At 42.6% G+C, this 12,553-nt stretch overlaps 1 pseudogene; it reads right to left on the reverse strand.

Moving 5' to 3' along the window:
- LOC128592270 (activating signal cointegrator 1-like) overlaps positions 1-11,543 on the reverse strand; it is a 78,066-nt pseudogene extending 66,523 nt beyond the window's left edge.
- Between the last annotated feature and the right edge of the window lie 1,010 nt (positions 11,544-12,553).

The raw sequence follows: 12,553 nt of genomic DNA on the forward strand, positions 1-12,553 counted from the left end.
TTGAGGTTGTTGTGAGCTATGATGAGGCCATGGCACTCTACCCAGGGTGACAGAGTGAGGCTCTATCTTAAAAAAAAAAAAAATCTGTTTCCTTACCTTGAAACCACGTAACATTGAAAGCAACACTCTCAAAGGCTTTTTAAAATAATAATCACTAATTAATTTTAAAAATACCATAGAAATTATTGCTTGATTGGTGACATGATAAATTGTGTAGTACAAAGCAATAAGATCCCTCCATTTGCTTCAGGCCTATGTGTTAAGTTACAAAACTAACTGCTCAACTCTTCTTAAAAAGAATTATAAAAGGTGTTAATCCAGTTGGATCATTTTTATGCTCCATGTGACATTAATTCCAAGTTGTTTTATATATTGTGCACATTTTTGCACATTTTAATGTTACACTTATACTCTTATGATAATCAAATTATATGAAGAGCTAATTAACTCTGTCCCTGGTGTTGTTGAGCAATAATTGTACCTTCAAAGAACCGGGTGAGTTAAGGTGTAGGCAGGGTGTGGCCCATCCTCCCAGGATTTCAAAACCACGTGGTTCTTCAGGTCCTGTTGGGGCTCATCTATTTGCACATCACCCCTGCAGGAGTTTAGACTAATCAGGTCGCTACATCCTGACACGATAGTCTCTACCATTGTTTGCAACGTGACACAATGTCAACAGACCACAGAAAAGTTAGCAACAGGAAAGGAAAACACTTTAATCCCAAGCCCATCCCCAGGGTTCAGGACGACATATATCTTATATCAATCATCTGATGCCAAATCCCACAAATGAGCTCAGCCAAAAGGTTGAGCCGAGCTGTGCTGACTAGCTCATGTTTGCCAGTTCCAAGGCAACACTGAGGCAGCCTGTTTGCTCAATCTGAAAAGGCAGGTGGTTGTTCTGTTGTTGCTTTCTTGTAGCTGTAGAACATTCACACAGCATCATCATTCCTCAGCTAGTCTTCATTTATCCAGATATTAGACATCTTGGAAGCTGACAGGTGTTAGCTTCTCCCCATCCCCCAATGTTCTCTGTCTTTTCAATCATATAGCAGAGCAATGCTATTAAATACAACAGGAAAACACATGCCAAGGGGCAGATGGGACCTAGTTGCCTGAGAACTCTGAGGAACAGAGAGAGCTATGAGGCCCTGAGCTACTAAGGCCCTGTGGTACCTCTGTTCAAATTAGAAAGACACCCCTTCCTAGGTGGCTGCACAGTGCATGCCCTGGCAGGTGAAGGTAGGTCTAGAGTTTAATGTCTAACCACCTCCTTCATTAAGCACCACTATGGTCAGCAAAATGCACAAATGTATAGGACCCTGGCAAAAGGGCCACATGTAGCCTTAAAGAGGAGGCAGAGGGCATTAAGAAAGATAAGGGCAATTATTACAGGAGAATGATGGAAAGAAGAGTATTGTGTGCTTTTATTTTCTAAACATGAAAGATTGATCAAAAATTGGTATTTGCCTTCTGATTCCTGTTAAAACAGCCTACTGCTGTCTTATCCTGAACTCCCTTCCCAGAAATCTCCTCCATCATGATTTTTTCCTCTGAAGGATGCTCTACCAACAGAAAGGGGATTTGCATTTACACAAAAATGTGTGCAAAGCATTGCTATTCTTCTTTTTTTGGATAGAGAGTCTCACTTTATTGCCCTCGGTAGAGTGCCATGGTGTCACACAGCTCACAGCAACCTCCAACTCCTGAGCTTAGGCGATTCCCTCACCTCAGCCCCCCCAGTAGGTGGGACTCCAGGTACCTGCCACAACGCTGGGCTATTTTTTTTTTTTCACTATATAATTTTTTATTTAAAATTTATGATAGTTCATTACAATCTTTATAATAAAATCCATATGGCTGGGCTATTTTTTTGTTGCAATTTGGCCTGGGCTGGGTTTGAACCCGCCACCCTCGATATATGGGGCTGGTGCCCTACCCACTGAGCCACAGGTCCCACCCAAGCATTGCTATTCTTAAAGTGATCTGCATTTAAAGAGAGACTGAAAACATTTAAATATTAAGTAACCAGCTTGTTCACTGCTTTATCCCAAGACCTCGGACAGTGCCTGACACACAGTGGGGCTCTTAGTATGTTGCGTGCCTAAATCTCTAATGCTAGACTTTCAGCCATTCATCAACACATAATTACGCCAATAAGGTCTCTCACCTTCGAGAGTCTACAATGTTAGGTCAGGCGCGGTGGCTCACGCCTATAATCCTAGCACTCCAGGAGGCAGGGCTCACAGGTTGAAGACCAGCCTGAGCCAGAGCAAGACCTGGCCTTTAAACAGGTTTTGTCATGGGCACCTGTAGTCCCATCTACTGGGGAGGCTGAGGCAAGAGAATCACTTGAGTCCAAGAGCTTAAGGTTGCTGTGAGCTATGATGCCAGAGCACTCTACTGAGGGCAACAAAGTGAGACTGTTTCAAAAGAAAAGAAAAAAATGCAATGTCAAGTAAGGAAAGAATCATGAAATATTAGTTTTCTCCTAGGTGCTTCATAGGACAGAGGTTTCAGCTGTCTTAGAAAATACCATCACCACAAATATTACTATAATAGTATACATGTAATAGCACATACTATTATTATAGTATTATATGTAACTAATCATATATTATTTCCATTAAGATATGTATAATTATAATAGTACTGATTTAAAACTTTCATTGCATATCATGAAATATTGGTTGAACGATGATGAAGCAAGAGTAAGTCAAATATTCTCTGTGAGGACACAGCCTCTTACACTGCACTTCAGTACTTGATAAATTATGTACAAATGGAAAAGAATCGGGGGCACTGTTGTATTTTAAACATTTAAGATGTATTAAACATTAAAACATTAAAAGTATTTATACTTTTGCAATTTTATGTATGTGTCACAACATTGGTGTATTGTTTATAATAAATGACTATATCATCTTTCTCAGAGGATCTCAAAGCCACCTGTGGTGAGTGAGGAATAGCTACCCCCAAACCTCTGGCGAGGTTAATCATGCTGTTATTTCTACCACACCAGGATCCCATGAGTCAGTGGCAGGGCTGCCACTACTCATGACACTTTAGTTCGGAACTCTAAACATCACAGGGTATTTGCCTACCCAACAATTCATTCACCCATTCCTCCTTCAAAATATTGATTAGATACCATTTGCTAGGCCCTTGGGCTTAAACCTTCAGTATTTCATTACTGAACTCACATCATATGAACACAACAATCTATAAAAGAAAAATAATCTGATTAACAAAAATTTTAAATTCAGAGCTATTTTTCTGCATTTTGGTGATTAATCCTAATTGGTCTACAGTGACATACCTAGGAGTCACATTTATACGAAGGAAATGATCGAAATACAAAATCTGAAAGATGTACTGGGGTCTTACGCTATTCCTGGGTCATAAGAACTTTTTGATGTTTGCCTGCACAGCTAAATACTTGGGTTTTCTGTGTCTAATTAGAAGTTTCTGCTGGGTATTATTGTTGAGTTGGTACAAGATGTTCAAGACCATGAAAAGATGAATGTAATAGCTTCCTTGTGTCACAGACAGAATTTTTTGTTTGTCCTTTTTAGTAACTGTACCCTGATTCTCTTACTGAATTCAGTTATTCCTCTCGCCAAACCATGCTTCCAGACTTGACTGTATAAATTACATTTCATGCACGCACATGCAAGCTGTGTATCCCGTTAAACGAAGACGAATTGAAGGCACATTTTAATGACCTTTGAGTTCGGTGAATGTTGTTTTTTTTTTTTTTAAGTCACCTACCAGGCAAAGTGTAAGAGACAATGATTTACAGAGGTTATTTCCGGTGTGCTTCTGGAAATTCGATTTGCTCACAGAATCGGGCCCCCAACCATGCAAGTAGCATTTTGCTTGGTTTTCTTCTACAGTCCCCTACCCCCTCATCCCCTTACTGTCCCTAGAAATACCCTGACGCCCCCACCGGCGACGCCTGGAAGGCACGGATGCCCTCCCAGCTCTCTCGGCTGGAGCCTGCGCGTGGGGCGGCAGCGGCCACCCGGGCAGCGCCGGCGCCACCGAGGCAACGGCTGCGTGACTGGAAGCATTTCCCAGCCCCGACGCTGCGGTTATTCAAACTGATCTCATTTCCAGTCGTCACGACACGCGCTTCCCCTCGCCTGCACGCGGCGTAGCGTGAGAGGGGCCCGGCAGCCGGCGCGCCCACCCTCCTCTTCGTGCGGACTCGCCCCCCCAGCCCTTCCGAGGCCAACGACGGAAAAATCCCATCCTGTTTGTAGTAACACTCCCGTTCGCGGTGTTCAAAACCGCCGGGCGTGGTGGCGGGCGCCTGTCGTCCCAGCTACTCCGAAGGCTGAGGCCAGAGGATCGCTTTAGCCCAGGAGTTGGACGTTGCTGCGAGCTGTGACGCCACCGCACTCTGCCCGGGGCGACAGAACCAGACCCTGTCTCTTTATATCAAAAAAGAAAAGCCCCCCGACGGGAACAAAGAGTCTACCCGGCCCTGCCCCTTCGCGCCCTCTGCCCCCAGCCCGCCCGAGGTCGTTGGGGTCGGTCGCTGGGCAACGAACTCGCCTCCCCGCCCCGGCGTCAGCACGCGCCGGGCTCGGGACTCCAGGGCGCCCCTTCCCGGGTTGCCCGGCCCCGACGGAGCGGTCAGCACCCCGGCACCTGGGCGGCCGAAGGACGGGGGGGAGCTCGATCCCCGCCCGCGCTCCCCTCTGCCTCGGTGCGCGGCCTGTGGTGTTTGCCGAGCAACATCGGAAATGGAAACTTCTCGGCGCTAACGTGAGGGCATCAGTCGTTGGGGCTAAAGTCGGCGGAGGGGGCCGGGCGGGACCCGACATTCTTCACCGGATTACGCGGCCAAGTCGGCACGCGAGGCCGGCTCCGGGCTGGCCGGGAAGCTGCAGCGTGCACACAGGCGGCCAGCCCGCCGGGTTGCGTGACCTGCTCGGCCGCGGTCGCACGCACTTCGTGCTCCGGGCGGCTCCCGCCGAGCGGGAGGCGCAGGTGCTAGAGGGCGGCGCCCGGCTTCCACTTTCACAACCTCGGTGGGGAGGGTAGTCACGCTATATTTCTGGGACTGGGAGTGAGTTCACCAGGGGGAGGACGCGGCGTCCTCTTGTTATCAGAATTTGGGTAACATTCAGTAATAAAACCCGCTCAGACAGGATGTACTTATTATACGAACTGGGAACCAGAGCTGCTCCATCAATAAGCAATCGAGCTGGGGAAACTTTCTAAGGAAAGCTTTAATTGAGGCACAGGGCATGTGTGGTTCGTGTGACATGCTTACACAGAAAGGAACTGGAGCAAAGGCAGCAAGTTTGGGATACGAGTTTTGTCCACTTTGCACAGAGACTAATAACAGAGTCGTGATTCTGTGCTGGCTGTCCTGCCTTTGAGCAGCTTTCTTTCCAGAGGTGCGTGATCTCCCAGGCATACCAACTGGAGACACCTCTTTTGTACAGCAGTTCAAAAGCCCCAAGGGCATAAAAAATATGCCACCTTATGAGACACCAGAGTCTAAATTCCTTAAGATCTTGTGAACAGAACGTGTTTTTCTGCTCATATATCTATTTACATAAGTCAAAAGTTTGTACATTTGCAGATAAATCAAGTTTGGAGGCCAAAAAAAAAGAAAGAAAGAAAATGTCCACACCAAGACAGTTCAACACTCAGAAGCCCCCAATCAACTGAAAGCTTGGGGAATTCCACATTCATTTATTTCCTATTTATTTAAACTTTGATGCAGTGGATGTATATGCTCCTTCTCATTTTCCTTTTATAATCCCTAGTAGGCCTGTTTACACACACATTGATTTTTGTTATATGTGAAACACATTATGGAAGAAGGGGATTCTCCTGTGTTAAGATATACACAACGAATGCCTTGGAAGCTTTCTCAAAAATATATATTCTCCTCTCAACTTACCGCATGTAGGAAGAGAGAGCATGATTCATGTTTAATTTCAAAACGTTCTCCCAGCTAACTCTGATTCTTACTTAAGTATATGTAGGGAGTATTGATTTTGTCCACTCAGCATACTTCTTTTCTTCTGGGATACAACTGCCCCTCCTCCCTGGATTCTGCCTCTGCCTGTTCTCCTCTAGAGGTGTAATTAGAAGGGAGGTGTCTCTGGGTGGCCTTGCCTACCTGCTCCCCACAGTTGGCCAAGAGGCAAGTACCTGCCTCAAGCTGAGCCAGCTGCCTGCAGTCCCTGATCTCTTCAGGCCTCAGTGATTTGGTCAAGAGATATGCATATAATTCAAGATGTGCCAATGAAAATCATTTCCTAGCACTCTGTAACTAGAGGATGGGACTAAAACCCCCCTCTTTTCCTTTTGGAAAAGGACTGTTAGGCCTCCACTGCTCCTCCATGTGCAGAGACTGCCAGCAAGCAGTAAAAGAATGGAAGGAGCTTTCATTAAGTGGCAAGTTTGAAGGGCTGAGTCTCTATGGCTTTCTAGAGTTTCAGAATCCATACCTGAGGTTCTCAAAGCAGTCCTGGTTCCTGCTTTCCTGAACCTTGGTTATGTACCTCTTCTGTTGATTCTGTGAGGTACCCCGGCATTCTAATAAAATACATATTTATGGAAAGAATAAAATATACATTTAGAATGCTATCTAGAATACTTCAAAAAATATAATGTTATTTTAAATTTGCTTTTTTCATAGACAAATCTACCAGGACATTCTATCACATTACCAAAGAATCACATCATTACTAATAGCTGCATAATCTTCTTTGAATGAATCAATTTTTCACAGTTTGATAGATTTCCTATTTTTAAACATTATAAATAAGACTGTGATGAACACTGAATACAGGTGCTAATAAGAAAGAACTTTCCCCAAAGTGTCCAGCAACCTTTTCTTGGAGGTTTTTTGGATAGAATTGGGACATAGGCCTTTCCTGATTTAATCACTGATAAAGGGGAAGAGGCTAACAGGAATTATCTAATCTGAACTCACTCCAGGACTTGGACTGATAGACATGTGCTTGGGGGGAAAGGCTTAGAAAGTGGGGGTACACAAGTCTGAATTCCTGAACAAAATAAAAAAGGAGAATCAAGTGTCCACTACAACAGTTTTGAACATTTTAAGGGGTTTAAAACATAATAAATGGTCTAATTTTTTACCGAATGGCAATGTTTAAGAGTGCTAGTAGTAAAGGCTACTATGATATAATTGTTTTAATCTTTTTCATCTTTTTGACAGATCTAATAAAATGCTTGATGTTTTATATCAATAGTTCACAAGTAAATATATTCAAGATGATTTGCAAGTTCTTATTGGTATTAAAATTTTCTATTAATGGAAAAATAACGACAGGAAAATTGCTATACTTAGTTACCTGTAAGTTTAGCGGCTACCTAAAATTATAGGTAGAGAAACACAAGCTTAATCTACACAAAGGGAGAATGAAATCACTTCTGCCAATCCCTGAGCAAAGAAATGTAACTCAGATTCTAAGATTCTTTATTAGAATCTTATGGAAATCTGAGAAATAAAAAAGCAATAATTCCACTAAATAAGCAAATAATAAATTTTACAAGAGTCATTTTTTAAATGTCTAAGGCAATTACTAGTTTCACTCTTTGAATTCATTGACATTTATTAAATGCTTATTAATAGGCCAGACCTTGGGTGCTAAGAGTTTAATAAATGGAATTTAGGTAATTTAAAGAATAATCTCTTCAAGAGCTATAGTGCTGTATAGCACTGTGTTTTGAGCTTCAAATACATTATGAGTGATAAGTTAGTGCCATTAGAGCTTTATTCTTTGTGTTTTAAAATATATTCAAGGGACAAATATTAAGTTGTATTTGGTACACAGTATATTTTTGGATAAAACTCTTATCAGTAGTGAACAGGCCACAGGGAAATACATTTACAATCATTAAAGGTTTTGCTGTAGTGCTTGACTTACTTTTAATATTTGAGAGCAGACATCATTTAAAGGCTTGATTTGTTTCCACTGGAAATTTTGTTCAATAATCATATCCTCAGGGCTGAAAAAAATTCAGTACAAATTTATTCCTGCACAGATGACAAGGCATTTGAACTCCTAGAAATGCTATTTAAACATGTGACATTTATTAGCTACTCAAAAGTTCACACTATAAATATGTTGGATTCAAAAAGATACAGATACACAAATTGTATTTTGTGATCTAAGCCACCTCCAGACTAATCTGGGGTCCAAAATAGACAAAGCGGCTTTATAAAGCAGTCTAAAGCTTTAAATGTTGATAGCAGTTTAGTTTGAAAAAATCACATTAGGAAAGAAAATCCAATTCATATCTTAGTGGGAAGAAAATGTGTTGGGGATGAGTGAAACAAATCAACTGGTTCCTTGCAGCTGACTTTTTTGAAAACTAGGAGCTATATTGGAATAAGGTAATGAAGAAACCTAAGTGTAAGACAAAGTTAAGTTTATTGAATTAAATACTTTTTGAATATGTATTTACATGTTACTAATCCATTGTGAGCTGATGCCCCAGGGTACTGGCTGGCTGGCAGAGTCAACTAACACTCTATGTGAGGCTCAGGCTGAGGTGCTTCTACTTACATTTAGCCCAAGTACACTCAGGATCCCATGCCCTCAGCCACTTCTATTATTTGGATGAAAGCAAACAATAGGTAGGATCTGACTGAGTTATGTTTGGAAGGGTTCTCAATTTAATAAGACATTGTGTATGAAGTGCCTGGCAAATAGAAAGAGCTAAATAAATGTTAGTTTTTCAAAAATGTTCTTTTTTTCTTGCATTGGATGGAACTCAGAAACAGTGAAAGTGTGGTTGGGTCCAATCTGGGAGGCCTATTTGCAAATGTTTTATTTAAACTTTTAAGGGGACTGAGTTATAATATGGTCTGCTTCATAGGACTAAAATACAGTTGGGGCTAAATGTAATTTTGCTATGCTCCCTTTCACTTTGACATTAGCAATCTTGGGTAGACTGCCTGATACTTTAAACAGAACTGAATATAAAGTGCCTATTCTCCCACATGTTTTTTTTTTTGGGGGGGGGTGTTGAGAGGTAGAGAGGAGGGAACACAAAACAACCCTCCAAAATGAATGGGATGAATGACTGCACCCTGGATAAATCTCTTAGGTAAATTCATAACGATAACAAAAGCACTGTGTTCTCATAAACCAACATAAAGGTCTGCAGACCAAGTAGGAAGCACTAGTTACTTTATAGACTATTCCAAAAACTAGAGGCAGTTTTTCCCCTGACTTACAGAGCAAATGATAATAATCATCATAAAAGAAGTTAAATTTGGTTACTACTAAATTACTTTTAAAAGTGAATATAAAAAGTTACAACTTAGCTCATTTAAAAATTAAGAAAATGGGATAACAAACTTTATTCAATATGCTCAATTATGAAAATATTTTAAATTATACTTCAGTTCTAGTATGGGCAGTAGTTGGGTAGGAAAAATAATCAGAGAGAGCAAGAGAGAAATCTGGAAATTAAGATATTGAGACCAACAGAGACAAGGAGAAAAAAAAAGCGCCAACAAAGGACAGGGTTTTTGTTTGTTTGTTTTTTTTTAATCTATTTTGCAACACTCTGTCACAACATTCCATCTGTATTGTCTTCTTCAGGAATAACACTTTTACTGCTCTCCTTTTAAAAAGGCTAGTCTTTGTAACTTACCTACTTTCTTCCTCCTTAAAATTCTTACTAGGTGTATGGTGTCCAACTTTCTACAATGATGAAGATGTTCTATGCCCATGCTGTTTTAGACAGTAGCCACATATGACTACCGAGTACTTGAAATGTGGCTATTGCAATATAGCAACGGAATTTTAAATTTACTTAATTTTAACTAGATTAAATAATCACATGTGGCTACCTTATTGGGCAGTGAAGTTCTAAGGGAAATTTACAGTGGAAGGTAAATACATCTCAAAGAAAATGTACAGATGAATAAACACAGATGAAACTAAGCCAGAGTGAATTATAGCCTTTTCACTAGATGCTCCCCCATCCTTAAAGTATTGCCTATCATATACACAGAGTACTCAATAAATATTATTGCTCATAATGCTACTACAAGAAAACCTAGCCTGAGAATAGAGCTATCTTGCTTTAGGTGTGCATTCCTGTTTCAGATAAGGCACTCAGTGTATTTGGGTGAACTTTTTTTGTGTCCTGTATGTAAACCTCTACTATTACAAAATGGCAACAGTCCCAAGAAATACGATGGGGATGAATAGCTCTTAAAGTTCTTTAGGCTTCTCATAAGCATGCTGTACTTTTGCCACTTAATTGATTGCCTTCTGGACCACTTAATCCTTTCTTCAATCCTTCAATTATTGCTTGTTTTTCCCAGATGAAGGAATCCTTTTTGAGGGAGTGTAAACAAAGTCAGTGATAGGTCTTGGGCAGAAATGCCCTTCAGGTTTAGTATAGAGGGTATACCTATCTCCCAGACTTTAAGGAACAAGGCTTCTAGGAAGTGTTCAGAACTTCATGCTGTCATTTTCATTAATAGGTATCAAAAAGCAGTTAGACTAGTGTACCAGCACTGCTCTGCATCATCTAATCACTTCTTTAAATTTACAGATTTCATTAATTTTCTTTGTATTTACTTAATTTCATTTTATTCAACAGTAATCACGCTCTTTCCCTGCTAGGGGGCTGTGGATATTTTCTTTGGTTTCTGGAAGAACTGTACTCTGGACCTTATATAATGCTCAAAAAGGAGAGTTCTGGCTACAAATGACTGACCTGCTGATCTTGCCTGGATTAGTTAGGAGTATCCCTCTTTCCCAGGATGCTGTGCTTGCTGCATGGCAGGTCATCAATAAACACTTGCTTATGAATGAAAGTTAAGTCAGTCACGTGTAAATAGTGAACTAGGGTGTCTCAAAATACTTCTTGAACTATGCCTTAATCTTGACTGCTTTGGGGCTAGAATGAAAATTTCACAACGCCTTTCCAATTAATTTGCTGTCGTAGCAATGACTGAGGCCAATGCTTCCCTTTACACCCATGACATCTACAGGAATCTCTTACTGTAATCAAAAACATTAACCGCCCACAGCTGTGTCCACCACACAGGCCCTGGAGACACGTTTGAGTCGCCCAACCCCTAGCAATGCCTCTCCAACCTCCGCAGGACTGAGACTTCTTCCTTCTTTTCAACTGCAGCGACCAAGACTCCAGCCCGCCCTCCCCCGTCTCCCCTCTGGACGCACTTCGCGTAAGACCAGTCCTTTCTTCCGACACCCACCCGGAGCTTTCCCGCTTCCGCCTGGCGCCGGGAGGTCTGGGCGGCGCACGGCACCCCTGCTTCCGCGTCAGCGAAAAGCGTGGGCCGTGACGTCGTCGCCCCTGACGTCAGGCCGACGAGCAGCGCGGTCGCCCGGGAGACCGGGAAAGCCGTTTCGCACCCGGCGAAGTCGAGGTCTAGGTGAGACAACAATGGCTTCGATCACACCCGGATGACCTGGTCCCCCGGGAGGCAGTTCCGGAGCGGAGGCGTGCTCGCCTCTAGGGAGAGGGCCGGAAAACAGAGCTGCGGCGCCTCGCTGAGGGGCTGGAGCGCCGCGCTCCCCTGCACCCCTGTCAGGTCTCCGCGAGCCCGCCCGGCCCCGGCGCCGCCCCCGGCCCGCTCCCCCGACCCCCTCCTCCTGCTTTGCCTCTAGGAATGCGCGGCTTCGCCCCAGCCCCGCTCCCTCCTCCTTCTCTTCCGGCTTTGGCGAGTCCGGAGAGAACCAGGTTAAAAAGGGACAAATTTGAAAGCCCTTCCAGCAGTTTTGTATGGCCTTGCGGTTGGCTTGTATTTGGAAAATCTCGCTACTTTAGGAAAGTCAAAGGACGTGAACTCCCGCCTTTCACCTGTCCCTGACCTGCTGGTGATTCATGCCAAGGGAATGGTTTTTTTATGTAAGAGTCTGGAAGCTGAACCGGAGTTGGTGGCCCAGCGTGACACAGGCGTGAGAAAGGACATTTACAACACCTAAGTATCTGCAGTCACTTATCACCACACCTCTTGCAAAAGGGCAGTCCACATAGGTGAAAGTTGAAGGGACTTAGTTGATAAAACACATAAAATAATGTTATGTATTTATTAACAATAAATATTAGTTGAGTAAATTAAGAATTACAAATTTTCCCTGTTGTCATAAGAGAAAGAGGCCCTTTTTATTGAGAAACTAGTATTTGTGATGGCTTCCTCCATTCTTGTAATATCTACACAATTTAAAGACCTGGGAGTGTCCTTTTCTGGAGGGCCTGCAAGTCATTTCTTTACAGTGCAAACATCAATCTCCTTGTCACTTTGGAAGTTTAGGCACCTTATTCCTAGTTATAACCACCTGCTTAGTAACAGATGAATTCCTTAGGACCAAGGCAATTAGCTAACACAGATGGCTGCCCCAGATACTATAAAAAGTGAACTGAAGATGAACAATAAAAGAACACACAGCAAACTGTGTTAAGGTCTCTTACATGACAAGTTAGCAGTTTTCTTGAGAACGTATGTAATGGATTGTGTCTCCATGACTGCATGGAGTGTGATTTTCTTCTTTGGATCTCATTA

Source organism: Nycticebus coucang, chromosome 8 (assembly GCF_027406575.1).
Source record: "Nycticebus coucang isolate mNycCou1 chromosome 8, mNycCou1.pri, whole genome shotgun sequence".
In the NCBI taxonomy this organism is placed as follows: domain Eukaryota; kingdom Metazoa; phylum Chordata; class Mammalia; order Primates; family Lorisidae; genus Nycticebus; species Nycticebus coucang.